Here is a 16590-nt window from a genome sequence, read left to right as displayed (position 1 = left end):
TATGGATCATGTTAAAGGGTTAAAACATCAGTTAGCACATGCATTTGCTATGAAAGATTTGGGGGCAGCAAAACAAATCCTTGGTATGTAGATTTGTAGAGATGGGAAGAACAAAAAATTGATGCTATCTTAGGCTAATTATGTGAAGAAGATGTTGCAACGTTCCTCTATAGAGAATGCTAAAGCTATTAGCACACCTTTACCTGGTCATTTGAAGTTGACTAAGGAGATGTGTCGCAAGAAACAAGAAGAGGAGGATAAGATGTCCAAGGTACCCTATACTTAAGCTGTAGGAAGCTTGATGTATGTCATGGTATATACCAGGCCAGATATTGCACATGTAGTGGGAGTTGTTAGCAAGTATATGAGTCATCAAGGAATTGAGCATTGGAATGCAGCCAAATGGATTCTTAGATATTTGAGAGGAACATCCAATAAGTGTTTACACTTTGGGGGATCCACTACCAATTTATAGGGCTATGTTAACTTAGATTTGGTAGGGGATATTGATACTAGGTGGAGTACTACAGGTTATTCCTTTACTGTTGGTGGGGCAGTCGTGAGTTGGGTTTCTAGGTTACAAAAGATTAATGCTTTATCCACTACAAAGGCAGAGTATGTATCTACTACAAAGGCAGCCAAGGAGATGATATGGCTGCAGTTCATCTTGGAAGAATTGGGACACCCTCAGAAGGATAATTATTTGCTTACAGATAGTCAAAGTGTCATTCATCTTATAAAGAATTCAGCTCTGCATTCAAAGACCAAACACATACAGTTGCAGTACTATTTCATTCAGTCAATTTTGGAGGATGGATAGTTAAAGCTAGATAAGATACATACAGATGATAATCCAGCAAATATGTTAACAAAGGTAATCACAAGGGAGAAGCTAAACTCCTCTGTAGCTTTAGTTGGTCTTCTAGACTGAACATGATTAAAAGAACAGTAGAGTCTAGGATGATTTGATCCAATGGGAGTTTCATAGAGTAGCGGCATACCTACAGGACTGGTCTCTAAATGGGAGATTGTTGTTTAGTGTGAAGCATGATCAGTCCCCAAGTGGGAAATTGTTAGATTGTCTGCATCTGCATCACCGAAGTTGCCTACATGACTGAAGCATTCGCATCAACAAAGTGTCTGAAGGAGTCTATGTTGTTATTTAGTGTGGAGCTTGATCAGTCCCCAATTGGGAGATTGTATAAAAGGGCTTAGGGTTATGTTGTTTCATAGTTGCGATGAGAAAATTGGTTCTTATGGTGGTATTGAGCATTAAGGGATTATGGATTGTAATCAGGTTGTAATTACTAGATCGTAATAATATCAAACTTGCTATTTGGTGGACGTAGCCTAGGGATTGGGTGAACCATGTTAAATCTTGGTGTCTTGTGTTCTTTTCTATGTGATCTATTATTTTCTGATATTGGTTATATTTGCATGTAATTGTTATTTATGTCTATGGTTTAATCCTAACATGTGTCACCAAAGGAGTCCAACTGATCGAAGGAGTCCAAGTGACCAAAGGCATTTGTGTGACCAAAGGAGTCTAAGTGACCAAAGGCATCCATGTGACCGAAAGCATCCTAATGATTGATGTTGAAAGTAATGATGATGCTCTCAACTATGATGGGTGCTTTGTTTGGCAAATGATTTCCGTTGTGACTAGTGACCGGTAGACCATTCTATAATGTAACTGTTTCTTTACCAAATTCTATAACGAATTGCAATGTGCATAAATGGTTGCAAGATTCGCGAAGAATAAGTGATAATAACTGTCAGGTTGACTGTAAGGGAATTTAAGCCTATGCAAAAACTAGAGTTTTTGTATTTTAATTATTTACTGACAATACAAATTTGCTCAGGGCTTTTTGGGTGGTGGATTTTTTCTGAAGAGTTTCTCACGTCAAATATTGTTTTCTCTATGTCTTGTGTCTAGTATTTTTTACCATTTTATGTACTTGTGCATCCTTGAAATTTAATTGTTTGCTTTTTCCCTTGTCAATTCAACATTTTGAAAGTGTTTTTGCACCATTGCTTTCCTGACACAAGTATGTCCCTCTCACTCTTTGCTCCATATACTTGACCTTTGTAATTCAACTCTCTCTTCATGTGTTGTTTCATCGTGCACCCCATGATACCTCTCCAATCATTTTCCCCCTTTCGTTGCTATTTCCTTTCTTTCTTTAGCCTCGTTTCAAAGGAGCATAACTCCAAAACAAAGGAGGTGTTTTATTGTATGATGAAGGTTGCATTTGGAATTACACCTGCCAATTTTTAAAGCATGTTTGATAATAATTTTGTTCATAATATGCAATCATAGCGCTTGATGGAACAACATGCTCCCATTTTTGCATAGAAATATGTCAAGAAAGGGGAGAAATTGGCTATACATCTGCCAATTCATTATCTTTAAAGTGTCAAAGCCTTTTGTATAAATCTATTTTATGCATATATATTATCTGTAATACCAACTACCCATATTTCTTTGAATAAATCTATCAAAAATTTGTCGTCTTATTATAACCCCTACGATGACATCTCTTTGAGAAATTTTTTTATGATTCCACATTAGCGTACATATCTACGAATGCAATTGCAATCCAAAGGAAATATTCTTTGAATCTACTTCAATATATTTTCAAACCCTATTCCAAAGCTTACTTATTGGCGTAAGCTTTGAATATGTATGACACTAGCAAACTCCTACTCAAAATTTTCTAAGGCCTTGTTCATGTGTTGGCTTGTAGCAGCTATTTGTATTTGGCTGAGAGTAATTGGAGCCTTCACACAAAAAAAAATTTTATAACCTCCAATATTTGCAAACCATGAGATGACATCTCAAGCATTCTGTCAAGTAGTTTTCAAATGGATGGCAAAATTTTGTGACAAAACTTCATCAGACATGATTGCATCTCAAGGCATGTTCTCAAAAGTTCACAAGTCTTATCTTTGCTTCTACATTTTGCAGACATGTTCAGGAAAGTTGCAACTACAACATCTGCTTAGTACAGTCAATAAAAAAAAGGTGCCTAACCAAAATTGAAACAAACTAAATGGAAAAAAAATTAGTGGATTATGATTGCCAATTTACCTGAGATTCTCTTGTATCACATGTCACGTTTATCTATTTTCATCATTTGTTTCTCTAATGTCTATACAATGAGATTACACTATTTGTAATCGATTTACACTTAATTAATATAGCATTAAGATATTGAGTGAAAGGTTTGAATGTGACTACATTCGCCACAAATCTGGCTATGTTCAGACTGTAGAGTATTTTATTAATATCATGAGATGCACTATTGGAGGGAAAATAATATTATGTTCGTTGACCTTCAACATATCAATAAACTCCCACCTTAAGAACAACCAATGTTGCAACTGAGCACCCAATACCCTGCTTAAAAGTTACTTTACCTTTTCTTCACAAGCCCAAGGGAGTCCTTACACATTTGAACTTCTCTTGGGTGACAACCTTTGTGAATATATCTGTCGGATTGATCTTTGTGTCAATCTTCACAACTTTTAGCTTGCCTTCTTCAACTGCATGATGAACAAAGTGAGCTTGTGTGTCAATGTGTTTTGAGCGATGTTGTGATGAATGATTATGAGCCACGAAGATGGCACTACAGCTATCACAAAACAAATTATATTCACTTTGTTGAACTTTCAAGTCACCAAGTAATCGTTGAAGCCAAATCATTTCCCATACACCTTTGGAAAGAGCCAAATCCTCGGCCTCAACTGAAGAAAGAGCAATGTAATATTGCAACCTTGAAGCTCAACTAATAGCATCTCCAGCAAACATGAAGGTATAACTAGTGGTAGACTTTCATTTAGCCAAGTCTCTAGCAAGATTTGAATCAATGTAACCTTACAGCTAAACCTTATTACCTCCAAAACATAACGCATTATCTAAAGTGCCTTTTAGATACCTTAGTATCCATTTAACTACTTCTCAACGAGCCTTTTCAAGATTGCTTATGAATCTACTCACAAATCTCACTGCATGAGCAATGTCAAGGCGAGTAGAAACCATGGCATACATAATGCTACCAATCACAAATTTATAAGGAATTTTCTCTATGAATTCCCTTTCTGCTTTTTTTTTTTGGACACAATTCAAAGCTTAGACAAAAATGACTAGCAAGTCAGAAAAGAGAAACTCTTTCATTAGCCGTGCCAAATCTCTCAACCACTTTAGCAATATATTATTTTTTAGATAGCGTAATTTCCCTCTTCTTTCTATCTCTTGTGATCATCATGCCAAGAATCTTCTTGGCTGCCCCTAAATCCTTCATGCAAAACTTTTGTGCTAATTTCTCCTTTAATTCATGAACTATTTTCTTACTTGTGTCAACTACTAACATGTCTTCCACATAAAGAAGAAGAATGGCAAACTCACCATTAGGAAGTTTCTTGAAGTAGACACATGGATCTAATTATAACCTTGTGAACTTTTGTTCAAAAATGAATCAATCAATCAAATTTCAAGTGCCATTGTCTTCAAGCTTTCTTGAGGCCATACAAGCCCTTATTTAATTTGCAATAAAGATGCTCATGTCCCTTCTTGATGAATCCTTGAGGTTGCTCCATATATAACTCTTCTTCTACATCACCATCTAGGAATGCGGTCTTGACATCAAGTTTTTCCAACTCAAGATCTCACACTATTGCTAATCCTAAACACTTTGGATGGTTGTCATATTTCATTGAAATCTATCCCCTTTTCTTGATCAGAGCCCTTCACCACCAATCTAACCTTGATTTGGTTTATGCCTTCATCTTCTTCTTTTAGCCGGTATACCCACTTGTTCTTAAGTGTTCTTTGATTGGGAGGAAGAGTAACCGAATCCCAAGTTTGATTCTTGATTAAAGAATCTATTTCATCATGCATCATTGTTTTCCATTTATCACTGTTTACATCATTAACAGCAGCTTTGAATGTTGATGGTTCTGAAAATTCTGAAACTGGAACTGAAGGCTTTGCCTCTTCAATGAACAATAACTCATAATCAGAAAATTTTGTAGGCATTCTCCTTTCCATAGTAGATCTTCTTAATTGAGGTTTTGAATACTCTGTTCTATTCACCGAATTATTATTGATAGGTGTTGATTCAAATTCAAAACCAGAGACCCGAGCCTTCAAGGAATTTGTTTTATTATTTTTAAGAAAGACCACTTTTAGTGTGATTGTTGTGAGAGCATGAGTGACCAAGCACCTCATGGCTATCTTCAAATATACCTTCTGCCTACATTGGTAAATGTTCCTATGATTTATATGAATCGAGTGCCTCACAATGGGTTCGTGTTGTATGATGATTAGGCCGATATGGAGAGACTGCACACGTTGGAGTGTTTATGTGATAATCAAGCCCGTAAGAAGAGCAGTCTAAAGACTGTAATAAACCACATGGTGCCATTGCCTTGTGAAAGTCTTCAGTCTCACTTGGATTTGAGACATCGTGATTTGGAGAGGGAGCATACTCCTGCGATGAATGCTTGTGTTTTGTCAGTTCTCCAAACAAATTGTCGCTAGAACCAATGTGCCTGAGTTCCCTTTCATCGAAGGAGTGTGCTCTGACATTGACCCGTGGCTGCAAGGATATTTACCCAAAATTGTGATTGTAAATACCACATGAGACTTGTTTAGAGGCATCAGGTCTTCTATTCTCATAACATCCGCTATTGAATTTGTCAATGTAATCGTGCCTTATTCATGAGCAACCGTAGGATATAGCGGTTTAGGGAAGCAAGTCACTAACTCCACTATTTTTAAATTTCCTGTCCAATGTGGCAAACAAATTTACTGATATGCATAAATCAACATGGCCATTTACGGGTTGGTTGGGGTATGCTAGTGTTTGGGAATTACCTATGATCCTCACTCTAGAGGCATCAATTTCTGGTAGTTATCATTCTATATTAAGTGGACTATGCTCTGTATTTTGAGATCTTTGGCAAGAACCATTTTCAAAAACTCGATCATGATCTAGAGACAAGTCCCTTTCGTAGATGTGGAAGATGATAAATTGGAAATTGGAAATTGGAAATAGTACAATGGTGGAACTAAATGAAACTGTATTAGGAATTGCCTGTGGATTTATTCCAACATTCTTTTGAGCAGAGATTAGCACGTATTCTTGGTTTGAGATTTCTTGTGTTTGCAAAGCTGGAAATCTTTTCTCCTTAAAAACAATGTCTTTACTTTGAATAACCTTCTTCTCTTCTACATCTCAAATTCTGAACCAAATTGATCTTCTCCATAACCAACAAAGATGTCTTTTTGTGATTGAAAATTCAGCTTAGTTCTCTTTTCTTTAGGCACATGTACATAGGCTTCACACCCAAAGACCCGAAGATGTGAATATGAAACTCTTCTTCCTTGACATTCCTCTTCTGGAATTCTGAAGTTCAACCTTGATGAACGACTCTAATTAATCAAATACATAGTTGTATTACATGCTTCAGCCCAAAACTCTTTTCCCAAACCTACATTTGAAAGCATACATTGAGCTTTCTCAAGTATAGTCCTATTGAGCCTTTCCGCTGTCTCATTTTCTTAAGGGGTGTAGGGAACAACTTTCACCCTTCGAATACCATTAGCTTAATTATCAAACTCCAATAAACAAAACTCGCCTCCATTATCCATTTTCAAGAATTTAATCTTGTGACCTCTTTGGTTTTCAACAAGAGCTTTGAAACCTTTGAATTTAGAAAATACTTCAGATTTATTGGCCATTATATATATCCATTCCTGGTACAATCATCAAGGAAAGTAACAAAATATTTAGCACCTTCTAAGGAACTTACCTCGGTAGGACCAAAAACATCTGAGTGCACAAGTTTCAATAGTTTTGCCTGCATGTCATACCCATCTTTCAACATGTTGACCCACTTTTGCTTGCCGTAAAGACAATGTTCACAAAACTTCAAGTTTTTTTATTAGAGACCCGTTAGTTGACTGAGCATTACCTCAAGTCCCTTCTTGCTCATGTGGCCTAATCTTTGATGCCAAAGTGCCACATTCCTGCCCACAACTATCATAGCAACACCTACTTCGGTAGATTTTGTAAAAAGATATAAACTAACAACTTTTTTGCCTTTGGCAACAATCCTCGAACCCTTGGTGACTTTCCAAGAATCCAGATGAAATAAAGGATGATATCCTTGTGTGAAAAGTTAACTAATAGAAATCATATTTCACCTTAATTTGGGAACATGGAAAACATCCTTTAACAACCACTGACCTTTGTCTTCTAGTTGCAACATAATGTCACCTTTGTCAACTATTTTGCAAGATTTATTGTCTTCAATAAATACTTCTCCAAATTTTTCTTCATGATAATTTGTGAAGCAATCCATACACAAAGTGGCATGAAATGAGGCTCTGGAATCTATCTAATTTTGTGTCACTTGTAGAAAGAATTAAAGAACTTTCATCCCTTTCATAGGTTGTATTTTCTTCAATTTTTCTCACCTTTTCTTGTGCCTTCTTGTGAGCCCGACAATTTCGCTTTGAGTGACCAAGCTTACCACAAAACCAATACTCTCCATTACTACCCCTTGACTTTGATTGATTGGGTTATCTATATTTTCTTTAATTGTAATGATTATTACCTCTATGATAGCTTATTCCCCTTTTCTCGATGCTGACCATGGTTAGAGCATCATCGGATAAGGAGTTTTTTTTACTTCTTCTCATGTCTTCACTAAGTAAAGTGGCCACAACTTCATTATAAACCAATTTTGTCTTTGTGGAATTTGAAGTGTTAACTGTTGTAACTATGGGATCCCAACTGTCAGGTAAGGAACACAACAAGATGATTGCTTTGTGTTGGTGTAAATATGTATTTACTATTTACACTTTACTTAAATGTACTTAGGTTAATGCATTATTTGATTATTTACTTGGTGAGACACTAAGGAGTTTGTGTACTTGTATGAGTTGTCATGTTGAATACAAAGAAGTAAGCAACTCTAATTCAGCACATGGTGTCTACAACACTGGAGTTTGCATAATTAACTAAGTTGTCATGTAGACAACATAGTTATTTGCACTCCTAATTTAACACATAGTATCTACAACATTATTTTGCATGCTACACCTTTGTAGGTTTATCCTCTCATCATCGCACTTACTCCTATGCTTAATGGAGGATAACCCACACCAGGTGGACATGTGCCTAGTTGTATGACTTATTATGTTGTTGATTCCTATGCATTCTAGAAGCATTCCAAAGGCCTTTATATATAGGCACTCCTAGTGTACTTTCATATTGAATCAAATACATATCGATATTTTGTTCATACTCTTTTTGGTCTAGTGTTGTGCTTGTGCTTGAGTTCTTTGATCTTGGGTGAATTTTTCCCTAAGAAAAAGTCTTACATGGTATCAGAGCTTGGAGAATTTCTCTTCACATAGCTATTTGAGACCATCTTGTTGCTTCAGCACCTTGGCCTAGATCTAGAGTATTGCAGTCATTGGGATCATCTAGAGCTAGAACAAACCTCGCCATTGCATTTAGAACATCGATTCAGTGAAAATTGGCTATAAATTCGTGTACCCTAGGCCAAAGTCGATTTTGAGGCAAAAAAATTTGCAAATTGGCACCCGAAGGCCTGATTTGCAAGTTTGCGTATGGTCATTTTTCATATCTGCTTAATTATTTTTCGGATCTGATAATTGAATTTTTTCTTTGCTTTTTCGAATTCTGCATTTTTTTTTTTTAAATCCCTTCAGGAAGCAAAGAAAATTTTTTTGTATAGGTACCGAGCAATGACACCCCGGCCCTGCACACTGCACACCACAGAATATTCCAATCCTTAAGTGGCGGTTTAATATCATTTTTCAACAGCAGCCTTACAAACTCATGGCAGTTTAAACCCCGCCACTGGCCAACATCACCGACCAATGACTCCACATCTAGCATAAGCCTTTGGATTTACCTTCGCGTGGGGTTCTTTTTAAAGAAGCACGGACTTCTTATTCTCATCGATGTGGAATTAAACAACCACCTTTTCGGGGACACTTTGCGGTGATACTCCACTGGCCATTTCATATTTCCTGACATCCAAACTTCGGGCTCGTGCATTGATTCCTCCGGCCACCGCAAAATGGAAACTTTGACAATCGGCAACTGAGCCTGGCCGACGTCCAAACTTTCTAGCGTCAGGCAATATTTCCCAGCCACTATTGTTCAATTCCCCACCATCCTCCCTATGCCACACGGCAACATCTATCCGATCTCTGACGACAACAAATAGGTTTGTGCCCATTTCCTATGATATGTGGTAGTACCTTAACCTACCACAAGAGCCTCATTGCCACCACGTGGCCCTTTTTTAAACCTTGCTATGTCAGCTATGAACTATCAGCTACGGATTCCAATCACCTAACACATAGATTGCCACAACAATGACAAGTCAATAGGCCAACTCAGCCTCCACATGGCACGTCTATATCTTTGACACGTCACCGCCCTTTCGTATGTTCCGTACAATATGAACTTGCCCAGTCAACAAGTTGTATACTGACATCATCTGCCACATCACCCAGGCAACCTTTTTTTCATTGACATCATCATTTCATGAGATTAAATTTGATGGCCATGTTCAAAGGGAAAAGGGAAAGCACTTATGGCAAATACAATTTCTTCATCGGAATGGATTCTTGGCTCAAGTGCCTCCTATCATATGGGTTCTTCAAAGGGAGACTTTTCTTCATTGAAGCAGTCACAGCTATCGCACATCTTTGTGGGAGATGATACTAAAATGGAAGTTGAAGGGAAAGGACATGTTGCAATGGAAAATGGCAAATTTAAAGACGTTCTCTACCTTCCAAAGCTAAGCTCTAATTTCATCTCAATTTACCAAATCTCTCACCTTGGAGATAGAAAGAAAGTTGAGTTCCTTCCAGATTCAGTAATGGTGCGCAATCTCAAAGATGATTCATTGGCTGCAGTGGGGAAAGCCAATCATGAAAAGAGGCTTTATTCCTTCTCCCACTTTGTGCCTAAGTCTCCTTTACATGTATTGTTAACTTGGTATGGTCATCTTGCCTTCCACTATCTTAAGCAACTTTTCTCCAAAAACATGGTCAAAGGTCTACCTATAATCAACTTTTCTAAGGGTGAACGTTCATCATGTTCAATAGATATGCATCTAGAGAAGAAGTTTGATAAAGGAAAGTCTTCAAGAGCACTAGTTGTTCTTCAGTTAGTTCACATGGTACTAGCAGGTCCTTTTGCAATGACATCAATTAGCCAAGGTTGCTATATACTCACTTTCATTAATGACTTTTTACGCTACACATGGGTCTACTTTCTTCATCAGAAGAATGAAGTGTTGGACAAGCTTCAAGCCTTCAAGATTCATGTTGAACAAAAATCAAGGAAAGCCATCAAGGTTCTTCGAATGGACAATGAAAGTAGATATGTGGACAGAAGACTTAAAGACTTTTGCAAACTTTAGGGTATTGATCTTCAGAATCCACCAGCAGCACTGAGGATACGAACTCTTAAGTCCACAGCAAGTTGCATGATACAAAACAAGTCTCTTGATCCTACACTTGAAGTCGAAGCTATTAGCAGTGTCACTCACATACTTAACAGGTCTCCTCATAATACCTTAGATGGTAAGACTCCTTTTAAAGCATGGTGTGGAAAAAAACCAGTTGTGAAACACTTCAGAGTCTTCAGTTGTCCAGCATGGGCAAACATATCTTCCAGGGGATGTAAGGCACCACCACCTAGTCCTTGTACTTTCATCGGATATGAAAATGGTGTTAAGGCATATCGACTTATGGATCCTAAGACTCATGAGATCTTTGTGGAGAAGGATGTACACTTTGAGGAAAGTTCACCCAGCTTATCCTCTAATCCTCTCTGCACTTCATACATTGTGAAACTGATAGTGACACCAACAGTAGTGCTTCAATAGATTCAGATATGTGGGGTTTTATCGACAGTCACAACAAGAGGCCACGGCATTAGCATAGTCCACATCCATGCATTGCCACAATGATAGCTCTAGCATAGTAGGGTAGACCTTGTCTTCCAGCTCTAGTACCAGGGGATGACTACATAGCAAACAGTTCAAGTTTGTTTTTTGAGTCGTACATAGCAAACATGGGGGACATCATCGATGATATACATCTTCTCTTTGATGAGGCAGATTCTTCTACAGTTGTTGCAAGGGCTCACTCTGACCCTCATGTCCATTCTCTACATGATCGATCTTTACAAGTTGATATGATTGTGGATCCTTATGTACAACAGTTGAAAGAGGTCTCTTTATCATTAGAGGAGACAAATAGTTCTTTGGGACAAGTTCTACATCCATCCTTGTCAGATCCGCACTCATTCTTTTCAGCAATGTTGGAAGGGGTGGCCATCAACATTACAGGGACAGTTGAGAAGGTTTCAAAGGCATCATTGATCATTGGGATTCTTTCTACACACAAAGAAAGCATCTCACTTGTACCTTTGCCATTGTTTCTTCTAAAGGGGAGGAACATTATTCAACACTCATGGACCAACTTCTTCCTTGGAGTAGCTATCATTGTTTTGCACTCTACATTTGGGGGAGGGGACTACCTTGTCTCTCTTCCTCTTCTTTCTTATGGGGGGGGAGGGGGACTTTTTCCTCTTATGAGGTTTTTTCCTTCTCATTCTTCACTATTGTATATACTCGATGTATGTTGTAATGGGGGGATCTTGATTACTCCATCCATCCATGCATCTTGTCTTTTCGTCTCTCTTTTTGGGGGAGGGTTTTTCCCATGAGGTTTTTCATCTTTCTCTGCTTTATGAGAGATTACATTTCATTATGTACATGGGTACCTAACATGGCCTAGTAGCTGAGACCCATTATGCATTTCATCCTAGTTTTTGTAAGCTTAAGGGCATTCCCCTAAGTTGCACTTAATGGGGGGTGTTGGTGTAAATATGTATTTACTGTTTACACTTTACTTAAGTTTACTTAGGTTAATGCATTATTTTATTAAATTGCATTATTTTATTATTTATTTGGTGAGACACTTAGGATTTTGCATACTTGTATGAATTGTCATGTTGACAACATAGAAGTAAACAACTCTAATTCAGCACATGGTGTCTACAGCAATGGAGTTTGCATAATTAATTGAGTTGTCATGTAGACAACACAATTATTTGCACTCCCAATTTAGTACATGGTGTCTGCAACATTATTTTGTGTGCTACACCTTTGTACACTTATCCTCTCATCATCACACTTACTCCTATGCTTAATGGAGGATAACTCACACCTGGTGGACATGTGCCTAGTTGTATGACTTATCATATTGTTGATTCCTATGCATTCTAGAAGCATTCTAGAGGCCTTTATATACAGGCACTCCTAGTGTACTTTTATATTGAATTGAATACATATCGATATTCTGATCATACTCTTTCTGGTCTACTATTGTGCTTGTGCTTGAGTTCTTTGATCTTCAATGAATTTTTCCCTAAGGAAAATTCTTACACTTTGGCTTAGTCATCTTCAGTCATACCAATTGAGGTTGCTTGACATAATAAAGTGTTCAAATTATTTATATGATTTGACATCATAGTCCCTTCTTTCATTTTCAGCTTGTAAAGCTTTTTCATTATGAAGATTTTATTTGCACCCAATGTTGTTTGATACATGCTTTGAAGTTTATTCTGAACTTCCTTTGTTGTCTTTTCGTTCAATACATTGAACAAGATGTTTTGAGATAGTGAGAGAAAAATTGATGTCATCGCCTTCTCATTAGTCTTTTCCCAATCTTCATTTGACATTGCAGCTGATTTCTTAAACTTTCCTTCAATTGCGACTAATAAGTCTTGCTTAACTAGCAAGGAATGCATCTACACTTTCCACAAGCTAAAGTTCTTGCTTGCGAATTTCTCCACTTTTGCATACTCCATTATTTTAGAAATTCAACACCAATTTCCAACTGGCACAACTTGTGCTCTAATACCAATTGAAATGTTTAAATGTGAAAAAGAAAATAAAGATGAATAAACAATTGAACAAAAAAATAGGACTTCAGATTTATCCTAGTTCACCACAAATGTGGCTATGTCCACACTATAGAGTATTGTATTAATATAAATAGATTGTTTACAAATAAGCATGAGCAGCATATAAATAGGCTCCAATTACATTACATATGAGAGATCTCATGAAATCAAGAGACACTATTGGAGGGAAAATAATATTATGACCATTGGCCTTCAACATATCAACATCGAGTCCTATCAATTATTACATTACTTATTATGACAATTTTCTTTCTTTCTTTCAAACTCTATTAAGTGCTTATGATATCATTTCAACACATTTATCATATCACATGCATATGATTCTTTATGTTAACATCTATTATTTCTTTCGCATTATATAATTATGATATTACATGATTTCCAATGGTTATCATGCTCATTTCCTATGATATCATGTTTATTCTTACTTATCTTATGATTACATGTCTTACTTGTTGAAATCATTAACCTATTTATATATTAAACTTATAAATTATGATCATTGTCCTATTCCATCTTACTTATGCTTACATGTTCCTTATCTAACATCAATAGATATAGTCATCTTGTTACATGCTTCCATTGGTGGCACCTTGCACTTTTTCATTACATTTAGCTCATTGGTTACATATTGGATTTTTTTGTGTTATATTGTAATGTCTCTTCTTTTGGGGGACATTAGAAATATTAAGAAGGGACATATTTACAATATTAAGTTTGACGATGTGAGCTGGAAATTTATAATTAAAGGTTAAATTAATATTCCTAGTGGTCATAAGAGGACGAGGAGAGATGAGACAAAAAAAACCCAGAAATGAAGTCGAAGGGTCACTATTGCGAGAATAAAAGGAGAAGAAACCCTTCCTTTTGGTATGCTTGATTTATTATTATGATTTTCAGTTCTTTCTTGTGAGAGTCATTTAGAAAGCTTCATCTTTCAACCAGTGTGAGGATGTAGCCCCTCATGCAGGTAGGTAGTGGATGCAAACCCATTGTCTGTGGAGATATCATTTGAAGTGTCTCATTTGTGCTTACAAGTTCTTCTCTTGTTTTCCAATCTGACTGTAAAATACGTGTATAAGATTGGATTGTGGTTAGCTAGTTATTGTATTGTTGTTGTATAATACAATAACATTTTAGAAGTTATCTGGAAGTTGTTGGTTATTATATTGTTGTTGTATAATGCAATAACGTGCTTCTGAATTGTTGACAAGTTGTTGGTTTAGTGCTTTTGATTTGTACTGCATTTTCATATGCTTAAGTCTTTAATATCATTTTGAAAAAGGAAAATTAATTGGAGAGAGTTTTGGTTTTATTTTCTATTTGTATTTTCATCTACATGTGGATGTATTTCTGAAAATATTATTTAAGAACGAGTTTGAGAAAATATCTATCTAGGTTATCATTTTTTATTCATATTGTTAGTTATTTGTTAAGTGGGTTTTACATTAATAGGAAAAACAAAAAAATCCAATTCAAGACAATACAGTGTTGGTTGGGTTTATTGTAGTGTTGGTACAAGTCATTATAGTGGTATCAAAGCTACAGGTCTTGCCATCTTGTGGGTTGAACAGGAAGAAAACAAGGAGTATATGTCATTTATATGAAATCCTAATGGTTTCTTAATGTGACTAGATTTGTTCCTAAGGATGAAACCCCTCATGGAAAAAAGAGGAGTCTAGACGGCAACCTAGCCTCTTACTATTTGCACTTAAGAGTTGCGATTTCCAGAACTAGTTCATTGCAAATTTCAGTATTGTGAGTTTTGCAATGGCTAGAAGAAGTTGATATTGGATACTCTCTAAGATAACAACATACAGGTCAGTTAGAGTTTAAATTTTGGGATAAGGGGTGAGTAGACTTTACACCAGCAAGAGCATCATTTTTTGTTGGTCGATTCAAACTCTTATATCTGTCCAGACGAGACCTCATCACCCAGTATAGTTGGGCCCTGGCAATAGTGACCGAGGAGCTGGACGTTATCTACAGGTTATAGTAGCTAGCAAATTTCGTTAATATACCGTCAGATAAGGTATTCACGTGAGCAAGCACAATCAAAATGCCCTCCACGTTTTTGCCCAATATCTGGCATTCCTTTCTTATCACACTTGAAGATTGGTTAAGCCAACCCATGGTGTAACCTGCGAACTAGAATTATTATGCTACGGGAGACTCCCAGTATTAGCATTTGATCATGGGATTTATGCAATTTGTGCGAGTGGCCATCTGGGCTCCACGTCAAGGCAATGATTTTTACTGAGGAGTAGTTGGCAGTAATATTGTAGAATTCTTGATCACATGAATAATTAGTTTCTGTCTGCAACCCCTGAGTCCAAGCCATCACCTCTATCTCGTTGTTATCACTTGTGAGTGAACAAATTTGCAATTACATTGGTTTGAACTATGAAGGGATTGCAGATTTGATTAGAGTCATGCAATTGTGTTAAGTGGGAGTTGGAAAGCTCTACACCTAGTAGGTTGGAAGTTTTCTGGAAGTCACATCTTTCACACAGAACATCAAGGATAGTGAAGGTTTTTAAAGATGGAAAGGTGGTAACAAATATCATATAGTCTTGTTTAGAGTGCTAACTGAGACTGAACGACAGAGATAGCAGGAAAAGAAGTTATCAACATTGTAGAAGTTTGGGTTGATATCAGTGTTTGGTTTCTCTTTCTACACTAGCGTGTGGGAAGTTCACGATAGGAACTACAAATAACAGAAAAGACACCATGGCCAGACGGGTAGTTAGGAGTCATTGTTATTTTAGCCTAGCCACAGTGGTAGGAAAAGGATCTCAAACATCATACAAGTGGTAGCAGTTCTCCCATTACGACAAATACCAGTATCAAGGTGGGGCATGTTATGGAGCAAGATTGTTATTAGGTGGCTACTATATACAAAAAGATCTTTTATTTAGTTGGAGACTGGCGATTTTAAAAGTTGGTGTTAGTCATGATATTGTGGAATCATTGTTTAAACGCAGTGGGAAGATTATTGGGAGTAATAGCTCATTCGAACTCTCATGGACCTTAATGAATTAATGACTATTCCCTGTATCACCCGAACATGTTTTCTCATGGATTCCTAGTTTTCGATTGTTTCTGTAGATTGGGAAATTTGCATACAGGTGTTCAATATTGGAAGAATGTAACTAATGTTTATCAGTTTCAAACTCTCAGAAGTCAATTGATTCGAAGGGAATTATGTATGGATTGTCATAATCCCACCTGGCATTACAAAGCACAAGAAACTTGGGCAACAGCTATCGGAAATATTTTGAGACCATCTCTAATGATAGGAATATGTGGTAACCATATGCAGAAGAAGTGTTATGAAAAGAATACATTTATCGGGAATCTAAGCCAAATTTGAATTGTGAGTTGCCAAGTGTATTTCAGGGACTTGGAATAAAGGTGAGACGTATACATTTAAAGATAGTGACCTGCCTTGTCATACAAAAGAAAGGCGACTCAATTCAACCCTCAAGGTGTTGATAGTTATACATATGCAAGTTTGGAAAAAAAAAATTGTAATTGT

This window comes from Cupressus sempervirens, chromosome 6 (genome assembly GCF_028749045.1).
Source record: "Cupressus sempervirens isolate cs-2001-9-10 chromosome 6, ASM2874904v1, whole genome shotgun sequence".
In the NCBI taxonomy this organism is placed as follows: Eukaryota; Viridiplantae; Streptophyta; class Pinopsida; order Cupressales; family Cupressaceae; genus Cupressus; species Cupressus sempervirens.
The sequence above is the reverse complement of the archived record's forward strand: the minus strand, read 5'-3'. Positions refer to the sequence as shown.